The sequence below is a fragment of the Triturus cristatus genome, chromosome 8, assembly GCF_964204655.1.
Source record: "Triturus cristatus chromosome 8, aTriCri1.1, whole genome shotgun sequence".
NCBI lineage: Eukaryota > Metazoa > Chordata > Amphibia > Caudata > Salamandridae > Triturus > Triturus cristatus.
Window position 1 is genome coordinate 817370226 of NC_140591.1, and position 23890 is coordinate 817394115.

The following is a 23890-nucleotide window of genomic DNA, read 5'->3' on the forward strand; positions in this document are numbered from 1 at the left end:
TTGCACAGTGGTGAAGGGAGGGGACGGGGCCTGAGGTGACGTGTGCAAACACTCCCTGTGGCGCGTTTTAAGTTGGGGAAACAATTCCCCTTCAATCCTGAGGGATCCTGGGGGCCAACTAGCCCACCAGGTGTTTCCAGTAAGCGCCACTGCGCTGCATTGCGGAGAGGTGGTGCAGGCTAGGCCTGGCCGAAAATTTCGTTCCGTTCGCGGAAATTGCGATAATTTGACATTTTCGCGTTCCGCGGAGAGCGCGAAAATGTCAAAAATTCCGGTTTCTGCAGCTTGGCGATAATTTGTTTCTTGCTCGCGCCTTACCTGAATCCCTGCGTTCGCCGACAAGTTTTCTTGATCCGGTCGCGTTCTCCATGAGATGTTGTATTGTTTTTAGCCATTTGCGCTGTCTCGCAACAGTTCGCGCCTGCAGTGACGTCATGCGTCGCGCGATCACGTCTTTCTTCTCGCGATCATGCACCGCGAGACAACTCAAAACAAGATGGCCACGCCCGCAAGCAACCACATGGGTAAGTTGGCGACCCGCAACCATGCAGAAAATCTCGCGAACATGCCGGAAAAAAACTTCAGCATCTTCGCGATATTTCCGCTTGTTTGCGATAATTTTAAAAATGTTCGCGATAATTTGCGAAAGTTAATTTCGCAAATTCCGCCCACCCCTAGTGCAGGCCATACCCCTTTTTACACCTCTCTGCAATGGCGCTTACTGGACTTACCTAGTGGGCTAATTTGTCCCTAGGGACCATCAGGATTCAAGGGGACTTAATCTCCCAATTTAAAGCGGCCTCAGGGCGTGTTTACAAAGTGGGGAAGGGAGGGGACGGGACCTGAGGTGACGTGTGCTAACACACCTTATGACGCGTTTTAAGTTGGGGAAATAATTACCCTTCAATCCTGAGGGCCCCTGGGGGCTAACTAGCCCACCAGGTGCTTCTAGTAAGCACCACTGCGCTGCGTTGCTGAGAGGTGGTCCAGACCGTGCCACTTTTTGCACCTTTCTGCAACGCAGCTCTGTGGCGCTTACTGGAGGTACCTAGTGGGCTAGTTGGACCCTAGGGATCCTCAGGATTCAAATTAACTTAATCTCCCAACTAAAAATGGCCACAGGGCGTGTTTACACAGTGGTGAAGGGAGGGGACAAGGCCTGAGGTGGCGTGTGCAAACACGCCCTGTGGCGCGTTTTAAGTTGGGGAAATAATTCACCTTCAATCCTGGGGGACCCTGGGGGCCAATTAGCCCACCAGGTGCTTCCAGTACGCGCCACTGCGCTGCGTTGCAAAGAGGTGGTCTAGGCCGTGCCCCTTTTTACAACTCTCTGCAACGCAGCTCTATGGCGCTTACTGGAGGTACCTGGTGGGCTAGTTGGACCCTAGGGACCCTCAGGATTCAAGGGGACTTAATCTCCCAACTTAAAACGGCCACAGGGCGTGTTTACACAGTGGGGAAGGGAGGGGACGGGGCCTGAGGTGATGTGTGCAAACACGCCCTGTGGCGCGTTTTAAGTTGGGGAAATAATTCACCTTCAATCCTGGGGGACCCTGGGGGCCAATTAGCCCACCAGGTGCTTCCAGTACGCGCCACTGCGCTGCGTTGCAAAGAGGTGGTCTAGGCCGTGCCCCTTTTTACAACTCTCTGCAACGCAGCTCTATGGCGCTTACTGGAGGTACCTGGTGGGCTAGTTGGACCCTAGGGACCCTCAGGATTCAAGGGGACTTAATCTCCCAACTTAAAACGGCCACAGGGCGTGTTTACACAGTGGGGAAGGGAGGGGACGGGGCCTGAGGTGATGTGTGCAAACACGCCCTGTGGCGCGTTTTAAGTTGGGGAAATAATTCACCTTAAATCCTGGGGGACCCTGGGGGCCAATTAGCCCACCAGGTGCTTCCAGTACGCGCCACTGCGCTGCGTTGCAAAGAGGTGGTCTAGGCCGTGCCCCTTTTTACAACTCTTTGCAACGCAGCTCTATGGCGCTTACTGGAGGTACCTGGTGGGCTAGTTGGACCCTAGGGACCCTCAGGATTCAAGGGGACTTAATCTCCCAACTTAAAACGGCCACAGGGCGTGTTTACACAGTGGGGAAGGGAGGGGACGGGGCCTGAGGTGATGTGTGCAAACACGCCCTGTGGCGCGTTTTAAGTTGGGGAAATAATTCACCTTCAATCCTAGGGGACCCTGGGGGCCAATTAGCCCACCAGGTGCTTCCAGTACGCGCCACTGCGCTGCGTTGCAAAGAGGTGGTCTAGGCCGTGCCCCTTTTTACAACTCTTTGCAGCGCAGCTCTATGGCGCTTACTGGAGGTACCTGGTGGGCTAGTTGGACCCTAGGGACCCTCAGGATTCAAGGGGACTTAATCTCCCAACTTAAAACGGCCACAGGGCGTGTTTACACAGTGGGGAAGGGAGGGGACGGGGCCTGAGGTGACGTGTGCAAACACGCCTTGTGGCGCTTTTTAAGAGGTAGATTTAATCCCCCTGCCCTATTATATACTAGGGGCTTACAGAGGAGGTCATGCTAATCACAGGGGACCCCAATGGATAGTGTTCCCTATTGTATGTAGGTGTTTTCACTGTATTCTAAGTGTCTTTTAACATAGCACTGGCTCTAGGACTGGTTAGTCAGACTCAGTTACCACCAGTATCCGTCTGAAAAAGTTGAGGGCCGAAGGAAGAGGCATATTATGAGTTCCCTCACTGTGTTTCCTTTCATGGCGGTGAGCCCACCAGAAAAAGGGTGGCAGCGTGGAAACTTAGGGGGCCCTACAGGACCTCATGGTGCCTCGGTACACAGGGGTGCATGCAGGGGGGCACATGGTGTGCCCTCATGTCTTTCTGCACCCCCAGTTCCTGCATGGTATAGACTTTACAGTAGGGGTGGACGGAAATTGCGTAGTCGCGCTATGCAAATCTCCACGCAACGGTAAATAATCTCCGCGAGCACGCAGAAATTCCACGAACACTTGAAATTGCTTGTTCGCAATGCTTTTTTCCTGTTTGCGATCGCTGTGTGCGTGCTCGGGGGGAAACATCTCACAAACACGCATTTTGAGAATGCGAGCAAACAAAAAAATTCCGCAAAGCTGGGGAACGCAGAATTTTGGGCAATTCCAAGTTCTCCGTGGAACGCAAAATTACCCAAATTCCGCAAATTCCGGGAGTGTAATGGAATTTACCGCCCAGGCCTACTTTACAGTCCATGCCATACTGGAATGCGCTGTGGCTGTCCCACAGTGCTGCCTTTCTGAGGTTGTCCTATGAGCATTTGAAAGGCAGCACCGTGGGCCAGTCACCGCGGGACTGCCTGTCCAGATTACAACTTGTAATCCGGTCGGAGGTGGAGTTTGGCAGTGTCATAATTAGGCCCTAAGTCCGCTTAGGGGCTACTTTGAAGACACTTAGGGCCCGATTCACAAAAGTAATCTGAGACAAAATCCTAACTTTATGACTTTTGGTATTCACAAAAGGCATTTAGGAGTAGTAAAGTTAGGATTCCTAACTTTACTTCTCCTAAACTGAGAAAACTCCTAACTTTACTACTTTCGGTATTCACAAAAGGCATTTAGGAGTCGTAAAACTTTTCAGTTGCAGTAAACATAAATACTAAAATACAACATTTCCCACCCAAAAATAAATACGAATTTTGTACTTACAGTTGTGTAGCTGGCGTTTTTGCTCCACCTCCACTTACCAAAAATTCAATCCACCAAAAAGTCAGAAATAAAAACTGAGAAACCGTGAAAAATATGAATCTTCAAATTAAATACGCCAATGTAATCCACAGTCATTGGAAATCATAAAACACCAAAAAAAATTCAAAATGAGAACCACTCCATGAAATCCAAAAAATCAAAGGAAGTGAAACAATAATATCGTAATAAATCACACCAAATTAATTTTCTTTTTTCTTTTACAAAGAACGCAGTATAAATTGCTGCAAACACTGTTCTACATCTTCCTAACCTGTTAAAAGTATAACATTACCACCCTCACAATACATATATCCCAAATACAATACCAACATAACATTACAACCCTACTAACATATTAAAAAACATGACTAAATATATAATAACATACTACTACTAATAAAATATAGGCCTACCGCACTACACTATATAACAAGGAAACACAAACTCCCAATAAGCAAACTTACTAAATAAAGATTACGTCATAACCTATAGTTACTTTACCTACCCACATCCCCTACCACAAAATACCTAAATTAAAACTTTAAAAATCTCTTACCTTGCCCATCAAACAGCAGCACGAGATCATGACTGGCACGAACAAAATGACACAGGTGGTTGCCGCACAATAGATATAGAGTGGTTTAGGATAGTAGAAAGAGGGGCATATGATACACATGGATTAATCTTAGATTGTGGGTGAAATTCCCTGTTAGAGAGTTTGCTTGGAATCCCCCGCATCCCTGTACTCTAGTTCGAACTTTGGTTACAGTACGCTGTGTTGCTTCCAGTCTCTCCTCCACATTTACAATTTACTCTAGTCCCCATAGAAATAGTTTACAATAAAGCTTGAGCTAGAAGGAATATTATCCTTGGCACTACTTTTCATTGTAATTGTACTTTTACCCATAGTAATAAAGTGTGAAAACAGGACGCTATATATGTTTTCAAGGATAATTAAAAGCTAAAATCATACAAGTGCACTTACAGTTTTACAGGTACAGATAGTCTTTACCCAGGCACACGTCCAAGCACGCTCCTCACATGTCCCATGCTACTTGAGTTCTCACTGTGTCTTATGTACCCATCCAGCATGTAGAATAATGGGGTTTCCCCCAGCCACGGGGTGATCCATGCACCACTAGCAACAATCTGGAGTACTGCACTCTGGGAGTCCTCCACACCTCTTAGAACAATGTGGCCCCCTCCCAGCCACAGGAAGATCTGGGACTGCCATCCTAACCTTTTTAGGGAAGGTGATAGACACTAAAGGGGTTATATTTATTCTTCCCACTCCTATGCAATGAATTTTGGAGAAGGTGTTGGACACTAAAGTGGTCCAATTTACTATTTCCTCACTATTATACACCATTTTGGGAATGGTGTTGTTTCACTAAAGGGGTACGATTTACTATTCCCACTCTATTTTAAACTATTTTGGTTAAGGACTTGGACACTAAAAGGGGCAAATTTACTATTCCTACTCCAATTGAAGTTATTTTGGAGAACGTCTTGGACACTAAAATGACCACATTTATTATTCCTACTCTAATCTAAACCATTTGGGGGAAGTGTTGAAAACGAATAGGGCCAGATTTATTATTTGCACTCCAAATTATACTGTGTTGGTCACTTAAGGGGTCAAATATATTATTTGCACTTCAATCTAAACAATTTTAGGAAATATTTTGGCACTAAACGAGTCATATTTGATATCCCCACTCTAATGTAAAACATTTTTAGAAAGGTGTTGGACACCAACGGGGTTAGATTTACTATTTTCACTTCAATCTAATCCATTTTGGGAAGGTGGTGGACACTAAAATAGTTATATTTACTATTCACACTCCGATCTAAGCTATTTTTGAGAAGGTGTTAGACGCTAAAGGGATCACATTTACTATTTCCATTCCAATATAATCCATTATAGAGAAGATGCTGGACACTAAATGGGTCAATTTTAATATCCACACTCCAATCAAAACCATTTTGGGGAAGGTGTTACCCAGTGACAGGATCAGTTTTACTGTATCACTCTGATGTAAACCATTTTGTGGAAGGTGTGGGAGACTAAAATAGTCAGGTTTGCTATTTCTATAATATTATACATTATTTTACAAAATCATAAATAGTGAGCTAATATCAATAAATGTTAATTACAATAAATATTTACCATTTGGCTAAATTGAAAAAGGCAGAATAAAACAAAACATAGCAAATAATAGTCTTATTTATACAGAAATGAAAACAAAATTTTTTTAAATAAAGATAATAAAACATTTTTTAAAACGAATACTTTAAGTAAAATATTTTTGAACTACAACATTTTCATTTTCTGAAACAACTTTACTAATAACATAGGGCCTGATTTATATCGTGACGGTATGGTCCCACCGTTGCTTTTCTGTCAGATTCCCTGGCCCCCTACTTGGCTGTCTGCCTGCTGTATTGAGATGTTAGTGGATCTATGGATGAAAGACTGCCAGAGTCTTGCTAACTCCGCCACAATTATTTTTCATCTAAATACGGGGGTCGGACTTCGTCAGCTCTACGGTGTACTTTAAACCCCCACCATGGAGGGATTGCGGGAGTCCCTCTAAGATCTACATCAGGCCCATAGTTGGGCCTATTTTGCAACTTTGGGCAGCTTGGTTGGAAACACCTGACAAGGGCCCCAGTCAGGGATTCCGAACTACAGAGTCGACAGGATGGGCTTTTGCAGACCGAGAGTCAGCAGGTCCATGTCTGCTAGCCTACCAGGGACCTGGGCTCCCTTCACTGACCTGTGGTGTCGTAAAGCACCAGGGCTGGGTCCCATGGGCCCCGGGATGCTGCCCTTCTTGACCAGGTCCAGAAGCTCTGACCAGGCCCCCGGCCGGTCCTGGGGTGGGAGCCCCCATCCTGTACTCCGTCCTGGAGCCTGTCATGTGGCAAAGTGCCAGGAACGGGGTCCAGCGGGCCTGGGGAGGCCTCTCCTGCATGGCTGGGAACAGGATCTTCGACCGGCCCCAGAGGGCCCAGAGGCAGGCACTCCCGCCCCTGGCTTTGTCCTCCAGGCTGCCATACCACCAAGGGCCCGGGATTGGGAGGCTATCCCTACTTGGCCAGGTTCAAGTAACTCTGACAGAGGTTCCTGGCTACCCATGAGGTGAGAGCCACTGTCCTGGTCTCTCTCCTTGGGCCTGCTGCATGACAAAGTGCCCAGAATGGGATGCAGTGGGCCTGGTGTGGCCTCCCCTGGGTGGCAGGGCCCAGGAACCCTGACCGGGGTTGGGCCCCTGCTGAGCCGTGGGGCAGGAGCTCCCACCTGAGCTCCGTCTTACAGCCTGCTGCACTGCCATGGCCCGGGATGGGGGTCCATCAGGACCGGGGAGGCTTGTCTTGCTTGGCCGGGATCAGAAACTCTGACTGGGACCCCTGGTGGCCCATGGGGTGGGAGTCCCTGTCCTGGGCTCCGACCTCGGGCCTGCCGTGTGGCAAAATGCCCAGGATGAGGTTCCGTGAACCCAAGTAGGCATCCCCCATTCCGCTGGCGTGTTAAAGTGCCTGCTCGCTCCGGAGCTCTCCGTCAGGCCCCCCTTCACAGTCCCGTGCCTGAGGCAAAGCTGGGGTTCTGAGCACCCAGGCTCCAGAGTCCCCATCCCCTCCAAGGACAAGCCAAAGCCCTTTTGTTAAGGGACAGTGTGATCAGATGGCCGTCCTTTGAGCCCGGCCATCTGGTGACTCTGAGTCCCTTGGGCATCTGATTGTGCACAATGCTTTTCAATGGGGTGTCCAGGTGGCTGGGCTGCCCTGGAAGTCCAGATGAGGACTAATTTGCTTCCTCCAGCCCAGCCAGGATCCAGGAGGTCCGGTGCATTCGTGCCCATGGTCCCCTCTGGCACTCGGTGTGCACTGGTTACAACAAAGGGGGGTAGCCTTCCTCTGGATTATTAGGGACAGGATAATGCGGACCTCCTTGTTATCCAGCTGTTCTCAGTCAGGGGCTTCCAGGGCCCTGGGTTAACCCTGCCCAGTGGGCCATTCCTTTGAGCCTGCTTTCCCTTAGAGCAGGCAGGGACAAGAATCTTACATCACCACCTGGGGTGACCTGTCAGAGGACAGTCCGTACAGCATCCTGTACTCTGATTGATTGGGTACACTTAGTCCATTTAGGGATGGACTGGTGACTAGCCTCAGATAATGTTTCAAGCAAAGAGCTTCCACCCCACCAGGGACTGTCTGACTTGAGGTCCTGTAATTTGCTGGGGGCATTACCCAGCAGAGCAAAGGCCAAGCAGTCTTGGAAGCTTGCGACCCCCAGTGGTTCAGCCAGAGTGGAAGGGGTCAGGTAGAGCCAGGTCTGGGCCGCCACACGCCACACCATTGCCCTCCTTCCCCAGTGCATTTCTACAGCAGCTCGGAATGACCGTTCTGTGGGGTCTCCCACCTGCCCAGGCCGGCACCCCTGCATCTCGCTCAGGCTGCGTATTGGCCGGCCTCTCCCTTATGCAAAGAGGGCCCGTGAGACCACACCTGTCCCCTCAGCAAGCCCCCCACCTCCCAGGTGGGAGGGCTTCCCCAACAGGCTCCTGAGGGGTGCAAAGGTCAGTCAGGGTAAGGCACACTGCTCTCAACCCTTGACCAGCAGGTGCGACTACCTGGTTTGTCCAGCCATTGGCATATGCTTGTCTCAAAGATTAAGCCATGCATGTGTAATTACAAACAGCTGTTACAGTAAAACTGCAAATGGCTTATTAAATCAGTTATGGTTAATTTGACCACTCTATCTGTTACTTGAATAACTGTGGTAATTCTAGAGCTAATACATGCCAACAAGCTTTGACCTCCCGGGATACGTGCAGTTATCCAACCAAACTGGGCTCACCCGGCTGCAGTGACTCTAGATAACCTCAAGCTGATTGCACGTCCCTGTGACGGCAACTATACATTTGGATGTCTGTCCTATCAACTTTCAATGGTACTTTCTGTGCCTACCATGGTGACTATGGGTAACAGTGAATCAGGGTTCGATTCCGGCGAGAGAGCCTGAGAAACAGTTACCACATTCAAGGAAGGCAGCAGGCGCACATTTACCGACACCCAACTCGGGAAGGTAGTGACAAAAAATAACTATACAGGACCATGTATGCAATTGAAATGAGTGATCTTTAAATTCTGTAACGAGGATCCATTGTAGGGAAGGTCTTGTGCCAGCAGCCACGGTAATTCCATCTCCAATAGCGTATAAGTTGCAAAGCTGAAACTTAAAGAAATTGATGGAAAGGCACCACCAGGAGTGGAGCCTGTGGCATAATTTGACTCAACATGTGAAACATCACCATGCCCAGGTATGGAAAGGATTGAGAGATTGATAACTCTTTCTCAATTCTGTGAGTGGTGGTGCATGGCAGTTCTTAGTTGGCGGAGCTATTTGTCTGGTTAATTCCAATAACGAATGAGACTCCTCTATGCTAACTAGTTACACGACCCCTGGTGGTCAGCATTCAACTTCTCAGGGGAACCAGTGGCTACACCAGATCGAGCAATAACAGGTCTGTGATGCCCTTAAATGTCAGGGGCTGCACGTGCCCTACACTGAACAGATCAGCGTGCGTCTACCCCTTGCTAGAAAGTGTGGGTAATGCTCTGAACCCCGTTCATGATAGGGATTGGGTATTTCAATTTTCTCATGAACAAGGAATTCCCAGTAAGTGCGGGTCATAAGCTTGCGTTGATTAAGTTCCTCCCCTTTGTACACACTGCCATCATTACTGCAGGTCAGATTTTTTAGTGAGGCCGTCGGATCCGCCCCACCAGGGCCTGCAACAGTCCTGGTGGAGCACTGAGAAACCGATGAAACTTGACTATCTAGAGAAAGTCAAATTTGTAGCTAGGTTTCGGTAGGTGACCCTGCGAAGGGATCAATGAAGGTGTAGCGGCCTGAGTGGCTGACAGCACTAGCCTGACATCCTCGGCCACCTCCCATATGGAAAAGACCCATAGGCAAAGTGCCCGCCTTGTTCTCATGCACCCTAACCACGGGAGTAGTCTGCTGGGGCCAGCCGATGTACGCATGAAAGAGCGAGGATGGCCCCGGCCTCTCTTGGGGTGACACGATGGAAAGCCTTTCCAAGAAGGAACCCACACTCATCCAGCACAACCCTGTGGAGGAAACTGAATGGCAGTGCTTCCCTGTGCTGCGATCAGGATTTAACCCAGATCTCTTGACTGGGGGAGAATGTATGCATTGTCAGCATTCCGTCCATCATTTGTTTGTTGTAACGCTTTTCGCCCTAAGTGGGATGGGTATTCCCAGACGTGGGACCCGTGCTCACTACGCCACTGGAGTCAAGCTATCCTGGCTGATGACGGCTGGTAGCCAGAAACCGGTCCTAGGATGCTTGATTCCGGTCCAGGGAAGACATGGCTTGGGAGTTCGGGCTGGACTGTTCCCATGAGGCACAGGGTCAAGACTGATTTGCATATGGCCATGTCTAAACTGGGGTGGTATTGTGGGCAAAAGAACGATGGATTTAACCCAGATCTCTTGACTGGGGGAGAATGTATGCATTGTCAGCATTCCGTCCATCATTTGTTTGTTGTAACGACCACCCTTGACGGCACTGCCGCCTCCTGGCTCTCCTGTGCCCAATCCCGGCTGACTGGGGTTCAGAAGACTAAGGAGCCACCCTTCTCGGGCAGCATGGCTGCTTGGATGGTAAGGAGCTGTGGCCACAGGGTGACTCCAGATCCTCTTGTTGGGGGTCCGCAGGATAGGGGAGATACCTTACTCTTCCCTTCCAGTGCCTCCAACCAGGTCAAGTGGTGGGCTACCCCTCAGCCAGCAGGCATGGCTCAGCGGCTCCCCACCCAAGCCAGTGGCGCATGGTTGACATACAGGTGGGGCAACCATCCCTCATTGCCAGGTACCTGGTTTGATCGGTTCTGTGCAGCCAGGCTGAGAGTTTGAAGACTTGCACAGTCCCTCCCGGTCCTCTGGGATGGACTGGTGGCAGCGGGCTGCCTGCCTCTCTCTACCACTGTAGGAGCTCCCATCGCCCTTGTGGGACAAGTGCTCCCAGGCCAAGCACCTGAAAATGCTCTTCGAATTATGGAGGCCGACTCATAGAGGGGAAGTCTTGGCAGGGTACCAGATTATTTTGCCCTATGGGCAACAGATGAACAGATGGCACCGCCTTCCTCCCTCCCTGCAAAAAGTTGCTGTGACTCTTGGTAGTGGATCACTCAGCTCATGTGTCAAAGAACTCAGCTGCGAGAATACATGTGAATTGCAGGACGCATTGATCATTGACACTTCAAACACACCTTGAGACCCCAGGATTCTCATGGGGCTACGCCTGTCTGAGGATCACTCAATCGTCAATCACCTCGGGGCTGCCCCTGTGGTGCGACTGTCGCTTCCACAGGGGAGCACTGTTTGCTCCCTTCGTTGCCCCACAAGATCAGATCCTTAATTGCCCATCGCAGGATCCCGCCTACTGGTCCTGTCAAAGGGGTACACCACTGGCACATCTGGCCTTCCCTCCCGCCTCAGCATGGTGCAGGCTGGTGACTGGACCGCCCCTAGAACATCCCTGGGGTCCCTGGATGTGTGCTACACTTAGCTGTCTGTGGTGTTCCACGGTTGCCCGTGTTTGCCACCTGGAGCTCCCACCTCTGCAGGCAGGTTCCATGGATAGACACCACCCCTTGCCAGGCCCATAGGTGCTCACCTGACCTCGCGGCCATCGGTCTTTGTCCCAGGAAAATGTGTGCGCTGCCACAACCTCAGACTCTGCAGCCCAGGAGGCACTGTGCCCGGCTCCACCACACGTCGCCATCCAACTACGACCTCAAATCAGACGTGTCGACCCACTGAATTTAAGCATCTTATTAAGCAGAGGAAAATAAACTAACCTGGATTCCCTCATTAACGGTGACTGAAGAGCCATCGCCAAATCTCTGCCCGGTGATGGGTGCGGGGAAAGGTGGCATATAGAAGACCCACTCCCCGGCGTCACTCAGGGGGCCCAAGTCCTTCTGATCGAGGCCACCCCGTGGACTGTGTTAGGCCGGTAGCAGACCATGCCGGAAATGGGTCTTCTCAGAGTCGGGTTGCTTGGGAAGCAGCCCAAAGTGGGTGGTAAACTCCATCTAAGGGCACAAGACGGTTAACCAACAAGTACTGTAAGAGAAAGTTGAAAAGAACTTTGAAGAGAGAGTTCGAGAGGGAGTTAAACTGTTGAGAGGTAAACGGGTGGGGTCCATGGAGTCTACCCAGAGGATTCAACACAGCGGAAAGATTGTTAGCCCAGGAGGGTGGATCTTCTCCACGGCACTCTGCTCAGGTGCACCTGGCCCCGCAGGGCCCATTTCTCTGCAGTGGGGTCCCGCAACTGCTCCTGGTGAGCTGGTAAGACTTTGGAGTGGCAGGTGGCTCTCTGCTCCATCAGAGAGTGTTACACCCCCCTGGCAGCAGCTTTGGCGTGTCCGCGGAACAGAAAGAGATTTGACTGCCTCTGCGCCCTCCCACGCCAACCACTCCCGGCCCCTCTTGGCCGGCGCCAGGGTGGGGAACGGGGACTGGGCTGCTCCTGGGGCGACTGTCAACTGGGTCAGACTGTGCTCAGTGTGCCATGACCCCGTCGAGCCACTGGGCAGGGATGCCCACACTGGGCACCAAGTGTCTGCAGCTAAGTCTGTTACCCACCTTACCCATTTTGAAACATGGACCAAGGTCCTGGAGCCTGGGTCCTGGGTCCAGGGGCTGAGGTCCTGGGACCTAGGTCCTGGGTCCTGCAGCCTGGGGCCTGGACAATCTGATCGCTTGGTCATCTTGGCCTGTCTGGTCACTGGGTCATCCCGCACCATCTGGTCATAGGGCAGGCCCAGTGGTCCAGCCAAGCGGATGGCTGGCCAGCGTGGCTAACTCCAACTTTTGTCCCTCAACTGGGGTTCTGTAAGCCGCCACTCTGTGGGGGCATAATAGTTGGGGAAAATGGGCTTCCCAGAGAAGCCTGTGAGGAGATGATGTTGGGTGGATGGGCTGGGCTTAACCCCTCTTGGCACTTGATGCCCGGGATCCGGGAAGGTGGAAGGCACCCACCCAAGGTAGAACCCTGAGCCCACAGTATGGCGGTGACAGTCAATACCCAGAGCAGGGTGGCTGCAGACCAGGGAGGACTCTCTTGTTCCCCCACTGGGTTTGAGGTAAAGAGTGGAGACCAGCCCTGCATGAAGGATCAGCCCCGGGGCGCCAAGATTCCTGAGCCCGGTCTTAATTGGCAGTGACTGTTAATGTTCAGCGCTACCCAGGATACACCATCAGCAGGCCGGCGCAAGGCTTACCATTCTCCTAAGACAAGTGGGGCTTGGCAAAAGGGGAAGCAGGGGGAAGGGGTGAAATGGGTTCTGTCATCCCGGACAGGTTGACCTGCCCAGTCCAGACCAGGCTCTGGTCGATCTGGTATAGGGCCTGATTTAGATCTTAGCAGTAATGGTACCACCGTCACTTTTCCGTTGGATTCCCTGCCCGCTTACTTGGTGGCCCGCCCGCTGTATTGACTACTCCACAAAGTACTTCAAAACACCACCACGGAGGGACGGTGGGCGTCCCACCAAGATCTAAATAAGGCCCATAGATAAGAAAACCTACAAATAAATAACTCAAAACTTGATATTTATAAGCTGTAGAAAATTAAATTCATTATTATTTTAAAACATATATAAATAACTGTATACATTACCAAAATATAATACAGCTACACATATACACAAAAATAAAATATATTTTAAATAAATGTGACAACAAATATGTTTTTTAATATTAAAAGTTAATGAATCATGTATTGAAAATTACATTTAAGGAAATTACCAGCTACCAAACACAAAATTAAAATTTTTCAAAATTAAATCTTCTATTCAAAAATGCAATATTTTTAAAACAAACATTTCCAAATACAGTACGTACACTTCTAATATAAAAATATTAAATAACATATAAAAATAAAATTTAATACTTCAAAAATCTCCTCCCCATGAAAATCCAACATCCCACAAGTAAAAATATTATATTTTTTTCAATGAAAGCAATAAAAAAAAAATATATCACATAAAATGTTACGCTGATTATTTAATAATCAATGAATCAATCAATTTCACTTTATTGCGTCAATGAATAGACCAATGGCATAAAAAGTATACTACATAAATGCAAGAATAAATACATTACGTTGATCGTTATATACATAGATACGATATAAATTACAGATCATAATAAAAAAAGAGACATAGTTAAAAGAAAGCAGATAAAAACTTTAAGAACTCATAGAATCTAAGATTATTTAATAAATACACACTTTATTTAAAAACAAAATTTAAAATAACATGAAAACTTATCAAAAAAAGTACAAAGGAAATACTAAATATTTTTAAATTAATTTATACTTTAATATAAAACATAAATACCTATTGGGATAATACATCAATGCATTTATAAGATATTTGAATTTGTATTCAACTTTAATTCAAAATATACATAAAAGAACTTAACATAAAATAAAATAAATAAGAACTATATTTAATTAAAAAAAATTAAATGTAAAACAAATTTATAACTTAAATTACATAAGTTAAAAAAAACTGGAATGATTATCAAACAACAACAAAAATTATTTATAACTTGATTTGTAAAATATACATTTAAAAAATCGAAAATTACTAACTAAAACATTTAAATTTGAATAAAAAAATAAGAACATCATTACTTACAGAAACATATTTTAAAAATCTCTGCCCTTTTGCTCTATTAGCACCTACTAATAACAGTTTTATTAAACATATATTTTTATTTAACTATATTTCAATAAATATATTTTGAAATTAATTGCAATCAAAATGATAATCACTTTTTAAAATACTTTAACATCATCCTATTTTTAAATTAACTAACTAATATACATTAAAAAAATATACAATGTAACAAAAATATGACAAAAACAACCTTATAAAGATCGATATATTAGTAAACAATATATTTTAGAACAAAATTACAACATGACTAAAAAAAATAGACTTGCCTTCAGTATCTATGTCCATATTTTTGACATCTGATTTTCCTGTAACAATCCTTTTATATTGCAATATTTTTTTTTTTCGTTTTTCTTTCTAATCACCTCACATACCATGCAGACCAATGCCAAGCACAATGGTGCAAAGAACATTCCAAAGACTCTAGAGAAGGTGCCAGAATTCAAAGCAACAATTAGATCCTCTAACTTACACAACAATTGAGGTGATGAAAACAAACAGGCTGAGCATGCCCATAATATATGACATCCTAGTATCACTTGAGGAGCCATTGAAGTCAAACTGAGCTATGTACACTGCTCAATTTCCTGATGAAAATGAATTCTTGCTGCCTTGGAATTCACAGCAACTTGATGAAGTCAGCACACAGTGGGAATGGCTCATGGGATGGCAAAGCCAACATTCTGAAAACAAACATTGGCATATATTTTTTCATAATGGAGTCAAAAACAACAAATGACATAAAAAGGTAACTTTTATGTCATAGAGGGATTTACAAACATGATTGGTGCTATTGACTTTGTGCATGTAGCAGTGGTGTTGATCAGGTCCAGAAAGCTAATATAATGCAACAACAAGATGCAGTTAAATTACGAATGTATAGATGGTGTGTGATGCCGTTCTCTATTTTATACACTGCTGTGCCGGATATCCAAGGTCAACACATGACTCAGTGATACTAAGGAAGAGTCACAAATTCCAGTTCAGGGAGGACCTAGCCTGGCATTTCGGGCTGGACTGTTCCCATGAAAAGCAGGGTCAAGACTAATTTGCATATGGCTTGGTGCAAACTGAAGTGACATGGTGGATGAAAAACTATGGATTAGGATGCAGCCCAAGCGAATATCTGTAGCTGAGATTAATGTAAACATTCTATCCATCACTTCATGTTTTTATGTTAGTTTAAGGGTCAGCAGCTGCCTTAGATAAAGAGCCATCATGCGTCTCGGTTGAAGGGTAAATGGGGTCCTTAGTAGAAGGGTCATGCAGGCACTTTATTTTAAGGGCAAGCAGGTGCTCTAACCGTTCTAGTATCAACCTCTCCTAAGCACTTTACATTTCTTTACAGAAATGTTGGCATATGCATTATGAAATTCAGACGGATAATGCCATTAAAATTAAATAAATACATCTTGTTTTCAATATTGTGTATTCTTGAAACAGATGTATGCCGTGCAGTCAGCAGCTTGTTTCTGCAACACACTCACTACAGGTACTCAACTTCTACACAGATGCCTAGTTTTTGACCTCATTAGTCATAGTAAATGCTAAATAGGAAAAAGCATTGCCACATATGGATTTATTCCCAAATTCCCAAATGTACTATTTTTAAATAATCTTGAAGGCAATAATCTTTTAACATATCAGCCCCCTGGTCAAAAATAGAAATATGTCTTCAACATATAAAACAGGTGGTTGACGCCATTCTAGTTAATAAATAAGAAGAATTAGGCCAAAACGCTATAGAAACATTGAAAAGAATAAAAATCGAAAATGAATGGCAGATTCCTGCATCCCCAAAAAATTAAAGCTTTGTGTTTGACTTCATTGTGCAATAAACTCTGCCAGGTGTAACAAGGGAAAATCTCTGTTTGGTATCAGATAGTATAACTCTATTGCTGGTCTGAAAAGTAACAATCCTAGGCAACACCGGGGGTACGAAAAAGACTGTTGCTTGCTCGCTACTGTGACAAATAAACTCCAGGCAGTCTACCGACCGCTCTTATTGGAATTAAACGTCCATCCTTGAAGGAACCAGGAGATTTAGACTTCAAGATTAAAAGAATTTTTTCTAATCGTATGGAATCTTTCCATTCTGGCTACTTGGGCTCAAGTGCCATACAGATATTGTAATATCCTCCGGAAGTCTTGCTATCAACAAGCAAGACTTCCGTCTTTTCAAGTAGTATCAAACTCACTTCCGACATTTTGGGATCAAGTGCCATCTATATACTCGTGTAGAATAAATCTATTACTTAGTCTCCATATCAAGGTCTTCAATATATCTGCTGGGCTCCCAATATACATTGTGGGAATCATTGTGGCTTTCCTGAAGAAGGTGTCTAGCATGCCGAAACGTGCATAGAGAAAATTAAGATTATTTACCAATTAGCCACTGTGTTGTTATCATATATGTTTGTTGTATGTGATGCTATAAAAATATTTCTTGTCTTTGTATAACAATTGTATGAATTGGTGTTTTAGATATGTTCTCTCTTTGTATACTCTGACGCTGTCAAATTGTGTATAGTCTGTTGCACTGTAGTTGTTCAGTGATTCATGTCTGTGACACAATTTTTTTATATTTACATATGAAACAATATCAATAAAATTAAGATTTTAATTTAAATGTACTGTACACTGAGTCTATGTCGTTATCAATGTGTTGCAAATAGGCCTTGATCTCTGACTTGGCCCACTGTTGCCTAGGATTGTTACTTTTCAGACTTGTATTTTCCCTGTGCTAGGTACAACTAGTATTAGCAGGGGATCCTTGATTTTGAAAATAACTCTATTACTGCACACTGTGCCCTAAAAACCAGTAAAATAAGCACATGTTTGAATAAATAATAAAAAAATAAAACAGAGGGAATTACAGTGGATTTTGTTGACTGATTGATGATTTTATTGACAATGATACTATAACAGCGCAACAAGTATTTCTTCCCTTATGGAATCTGTGTGAACCCAGATGGACATTAAACCTAATAAGCCGAGTCTGCATTCTTTTATGTCATGAAGCACGGAAAGAGTAAAGGCATTTGTGTCTGAGTGATACATTTTCAAGACTATCCTCTGCAACACGGAGAAGAATTTGATGTTCTAGACCCTCTTGCACTAAGGACTTAGTCAATGTGCTAACCCAAGACAGAAAAACAGATGGACTGCAACCACGCCACATCCCACTGCACAATATATGAGTGAGATGTGTTTCAGATAATAATCAATCAGTTGAGAAGTCACTTTATATTTAGTATAACTCAAACCGATTTTCAGTAAGGAAAAGCACGCTCGAGAACACTAGGAAACTATGGATACATTTTAAAGAATTAGTTTTAAAAATCGAACACATATACCAGTGCACAATATATAAAGATAAAAAGAATGGTAGCTATAACATGTGCAAACATGTGAATAAAAAATGATATTCCAACATATTTGCTGTATAACTTTATAACAATCCTTTCTTCATTCCTTTATTCACTAAGCTAATCTTAGCACTAAAAGGGAAATCTAATTTGAGTTTCAGGGATGGTCTACACCTGCATGTCTGTTTCAATAAAGCTTTAATTTCAATATTATAGCAACGCCATTTCGTATCATCTTGTGCAGGCAGCTGGTCTAATAAGAGCAGCAAGTGAAGGCTGAATGCTTCCCCAATACCCTTTAGCCAAAGTGGGAGATGGGATTCTGCATGACCTGTCTAGTATGTGCAAGTCACCTGGCAGTATGTTCCCCTGTAAACCTTCACACTTCGTGCTTAGCTTACATAACATTATTTGGTCATTGTTGAATCTTACAGAATAAACAATTATCAGAAGAGAAAGTGGCCTGATGCCCTGTTACTTATGATAGGCGTAACTGACTGACTGACAGAACTAACTTAAGACAAAATCCTAAACTTACTACCATTTTGGTATTGACAGAAGGCACTTACTCATTTTGGTATTCACAGAAGTTAGGAGTCCTAACTTTAGGACTCCTAAATGCCCTCTGTGAATACCGCAAGTCTTAAATTTAGGATTTTTCTCAGTTTAGGAGTAGTAAAGTTAGGACACCTAACTTTACTACTCCTAACTTGAGAAAAATCCTAACTTTAAGACTTTGGGTGTTCACAGAAGGCATTTAGGAATCCTAAAGTTAGGAGTCCTAACTTTAGTACTCCTAAACTGAGAAAAATCGTAATTTTAAGACTTTCTGTATTCACAGAAGGCATTCAGGAGTCCTAAAGTTAGGAGTCCTAACTTTACTAATCCTAAACTGAGAAAAATCCTAACTTTAAGACTTTTGGTATTCACAAAAGGCATTTAGGAGTCCTAAACTTAGGACTCCTAACTTCTGTGAATACCAAAATGAGTAGGTGCCTTCTGTGAATACCAAAATGAGTAAGTGCCTTCTGTGAATACCATAATGGCAGTAAGTTTAGGATTTTGTCTTAAGTTAGTTCTGTGAATCGAGCCCACAGACTATATTCAAGTAGATATTGTGAGTAAAAATTACAAGAAACAAAAATGCAATCCACAATAATCCAAAACATTTCCCTTCATACAATTAACATGTGTAAGTTAAAAGGCATTGTATCTAGAAGAGAGAGAATAAAATTGACAATCATAACATGAGGACTGATTTGAGGACTTCCACAAAGTGAGAATAAGGATCATGCATAAGCTAAATTTCATAATTTTCAATTAACAAAATGAGTGCTTTATTTACCATCAACTCTCAGGCAGACAAACACATATGTAACCTCGGTAAGGGAGTAGTGAAGTTTCCGCCACATCAGCTTCAGTGGGAGTGATACTGTGGAATATTGAACTGTTGTTTTCATAACCCTTTTTAACTTTGTTCTCTGCCTGGAAGGTCACAAGATTACACCAAAATCTAATAAAGAGTGCAAGAAAACAAGTTGTCTTGTTACATCTGTCTTGTTACATCTGTGTGGTGGGTTATGCTTAAAGTTTTTCTGGGGAGGGGGCTTTAGCCAAAACGAGACAACGAGAAAATTATTAAAATTGCAAAGAAAAAACATGAGTGGCAAATACAGTGAGAGAGTGCAAAATGGAAGGAATGAAGCATGCTTAGAATAAATATACAAAACAGAAAGCTGAATAGAGTGAAGGCGCAAACGAAGCAGAGTGGAATGGAGGAATGAAAAGTGGAAAGGGCAGAAGAAGGAAAGAAAGCAAAGGGAAAGACAGGAAGGATGGAAAGGAGGAGGCATGGGAAGAAAGGCTTCAGGAAGAAAAGAGGGTAAGAATTAATAAATGAAAAATGGGAGAAAGTCCAGAAAGCCAGGAAACAGTTTGAAATTTTGGAAATAAGGAAGGAAATATCAGGAAAGAAGGAATGAAAGATTGAAGGATTGCCAATGAAGGGAAGGAAAGAAAGAGGAAAAGATTTAAATAAGGAAATGGATGCAGCCACCCGTGCACCTTCATAGGAGAGTCGGGTTTACTTATTTTGTTCGCTCACTTAGTACCTTATGGTACAATGTGGGAAGTATTTTATTTTTTCTGGCTACTTCCTTGAACCTGTGCATTTGAGAGGACCGTTCATCTTTTGTATGGGACACCCCGGAAATTCTAGTGCATTACCTGTCAGTGTAGGCCAGGACTGTGAGAAACATACATGAGCGTTTTTGGGATAAGGCAATTTTGTATTAGTCTAATATAAAGACATTTAAAGGTAAGAAAGAAAATGTAAATTAAGTCAGTACTTATTGTTTTTTGTTTGAAAGTAGCGAAATTCTAAGAATGTTTAATACACCTGAACATATTCACTACACCAGATGGAGTTGGCACAGAATGGAAAAGGGGTTTGCTTCTTAGCATGGGAAGTGAACCATGCCAATTCTTATTTAATTATACAGTGGATGAGAAGATATTTATAAGATGGCAATGTGGGTAAAAATTAAAATGACTGTCCCTGAATAAAACTGGTTAACAAAAGCAACTCTCCAAATTCTCCAGCTTGTGAATCTCTGCAGAATCAGTTGAATGTTATAGGGTGGTTTTAATTCACAGATACTTCATCAAATTAATCCAGCATGGTCTGATATTTGTCCTAGATCTTTTAATTGTCTGGTTCTTGGCTTTGGACATGTTTAAGATTAACAATAATATTACTGAATAGTTGTATTTACTTGTTTGAGACATTGTACTGTAACTAATGTTCCTCTAGATAGAAAATAGGAATGGTTAGGATGTAGAACATAATCTGAAAACATGATTATTGAAAAATAGAGCTCCCAGGTTTCTGATTCCATACATGAGCAGGTCTTTTAGCCAAGGTTTTTACTTTACATTTTGGTATTTTCAAAGTCAGCCCATCAAGTAATTTTTGCATTATGATATTTATTTTCTATACTTGAGTATGATGTTAATATCACTAACATATTTTGAAATATTTTAATCGAAGCTATGTCGGCCTCTCAGTTCTCTAGGTGGTATGTGATTTTCAAATGCATAGGGACCAGCCAATTACTATGAGGTCAGTAGTATTTCTTGATCATATGGCCATTCTTAATCGTTGCCAGCTTATCTACAAGGTCTCATACAACAGGAAACATAATCAATTTAGTACTGAGTCATAATGCCAGTCTACTGAACTTTACAATTATATCCAATACCTAGTCAGATAACTTTGCAGATTTTATATATTACTAATCAAAACATTGCCCTCATAAAGATGCCAATGATGTATTGCCAGAAGCAAAATACAAGACAAATTAACCCTGATTGTAGGAGTTGACAAATAAAGAATCCAAAACAAATCTCTTTATTGATATGTTGCAACAAAATTCCATGTGGCTATATTGCAACACTTTTAAAGATAAGAAACGAGATCATGGCAACAGCTAAGACTTCCAAGACATATTTCAAATGCTCCATAAACAGATCCTCCTTCAACAAACACCAAACTGACTACAGAAGTACCACCTTTCTTTTTCAATCGTTCTGTTTTAAGCTCATTCCAATGCCATTAGATGCAACATTGACTTTTCTTAAGCCCTTGTTGAAAGAGATGTGGAAAAACTGTATTAGAAATCCTTCCCCCGGAACTACCAATACTGCTGCATAGGATAAATCCAGGATGTGGGATGACAGTTTTACCCTTGAGAATGAAAATAACTTTTAAGATTCCTGCTGGATTCTTCCTCCATTCCATGCTCCTTTCTCTGCACTGATTTTGCCTTGTTTTTCTTCCCAAAAGCTTCACAGGGAAAGAAATGAGAACATGTGCCTTTCCTGCACAACTTGAATTTCCCTGCGAACCTGTTTCTACAGCTGAATTAGCATTACCGTAATATCCCAAAGGAAGGCTGTAAATGTTTTAAACCAACAGATACTTCTTTGGATCCTGCCCTCTTGTGGTTATCTCCCATTTTTCACGAGTCTCTTGCTTCATTCAATATGGCCATAAATAATTAATAGAAGCAGGATGTTGTACGGCTATCTTTAAAACCCGCCATGTCTACTTAGTTACTGAAAAACCAAAACCTGAGTGCCAAAGACTCAAACAGCTTTAAACGGAAAGCTAGCCTTGCTATATTCAGCGAGGGTTGTACTCAGAACATCGTAGTCAGAAATATCCTCCGGCATAAATATTGCATTCAATTTCTCAGTATCATTTACATAACTATCAGCCCATTTGGTGTAGGTTTATAGTTATTACCATTGATGGGTGATATTTTGGAAATTACATTTAGGACTTGATATTTATATCAGATGATATTTCTGGCTATCATATTCTGGTACAGTACTAGTAGTAGGTGAAAAGATAAAAAAACCTTGGGGCATATTCTCAAGAACGTATCGCCAAGTTAGCGGCACTTTAACACAGCCAAAGTGGCAATAGATTTATCGCCCTATTCACAAGCTGGTGCTAACAGCTGATATCGCCAGTTTTCCTGCGATAGCAGCCGCAAAAACATCGTCACGGATGACACCGGCAACTAACACTAATGAGATGCAGAGTAGGCGTTCCTGTGCAAAAAGCTGAGATAACACCACTTCGCAATATTCTCAACGACCAGCCAGATCGGCGATAAGATCACAAAACAGGCGATAAGGCGCGTTAGCAGCAGGGATTTAACACCTGCTCTTACCTAGTGTTAAGTTGGACGACAACCTGCACCATAAAAGGGAGCCCAGCCCAGAGCCACACCTGAGGAATAGCAGATGCCATGGAGTTACTGATCATGCTGTTCGGAGCCCCAAGAGGGCCACATCACCCACCGACACCACACCCAGGCCCGACACCCCCCCGGACCCTCCCACCCCACCCCCCTGGACTACCACAGAGGCAGCACAGACAAAGACAGTGGACCTTCAGAAAATGCACCAGCCTCACAGACTTAACACCAGAGGATGTCATTGCCCACTACAGGCTCAAAAGGACAACCATCCTCCGCATCCTGACCATCATTGCCCACAGGATGACGGTACCAACACAGCGGACAACCAACATCCCTCCGCAGACAAAGCTGCTGGCTGTGCTGCACCTGTTGGCATCTGGGACCTTCCAACCAACAACTGCCAGAGTCGGAGGAGTCTCACAGCAGCCCTATCCAAGTTCCTCACACCTGTATTGGATGCCATCATCAGCTTGGTACCCCAGCACCTTTACTTCCCACACACTGCGCAGGAACAGCTGGAGACCAAGCAAGGCTTCTACGCCATAGCTGGCTTCCCGCACATGTTGGGAGCAATCGACTGCACACATATACTCCTCGTGCCCCCTGCCGCCACTACACACAATTACCGCAACAGGAAGTACACGCATTCTATCAATGTGCAGGCAATAGTGGACTACCTGGGACTCTTCACCAAAGTCATCGCACACTACCCAGACAGTGTGCATGATTCCTTCATCTTCCGACAGTCCATCATCAGCCAGCGCTTTGAGGCTGGCACCTATGGGAATGCATTGCTCGTTGGTAAGTACCAAATGAACACACCACACACCTCAACTCCACAATCATGCAACTCACAACTCTGGGAATGCACACGTTACAAACACACATACAACATGCCAAACAACATGCCCACCTTCCATCCATCAATTGTGTGTCTTTTCCTTTCTCACCTACCAGACACAACAGCACAACCTACTGTGGTAACCTGGGCTAGCCATGCACACAAGACATCAACGGCATGGCACCTCAGCCACACAATAGCAGAATGCGGGGAGAGGTGGGAACCAGGCATGTGCGAAGGAGGCAAGTGGCCCATGAATGAGAATGTACACAATGCCAAGTGTGGCGTGGATGTGCTGGCCAGACTGCAGTATGCAGACCACAGACATGTCCATGTCGACATATACTGCTGGTGCTTGGAGTGTAGTGGACAGTGGACGCAACCATGTCACCTCAGGCAGTGGGTAAGTCCTTGGACATGTAGG

At 44.5% G+C, this 23890-nt stretch overlaps 1 protein-coding gene and 2 pseudogenes across 1 annotated transcript in view; all 3 read left to right on the forward strand.

The window, feature by feature from the left end:
* The window catches only part of ITGBL1 (integrin subunit beta like 1), a 1349590-nt gene that overhangs the window by 843615 nt on the left and 482085 nt on the right, over positions 1-23890 (forward strand). The gene's annotated exons all lie outside the window — the stretch shown is intronic.
* LOC146805127 (18S ribosomal RNA) lies at positions 8335-9606 on the forward strand (annotated as a pseudogene).
* Positions 10905-11051, forward strand: LOC146805128 (5.8S ribosomal RNA; annotated as a pseudogene).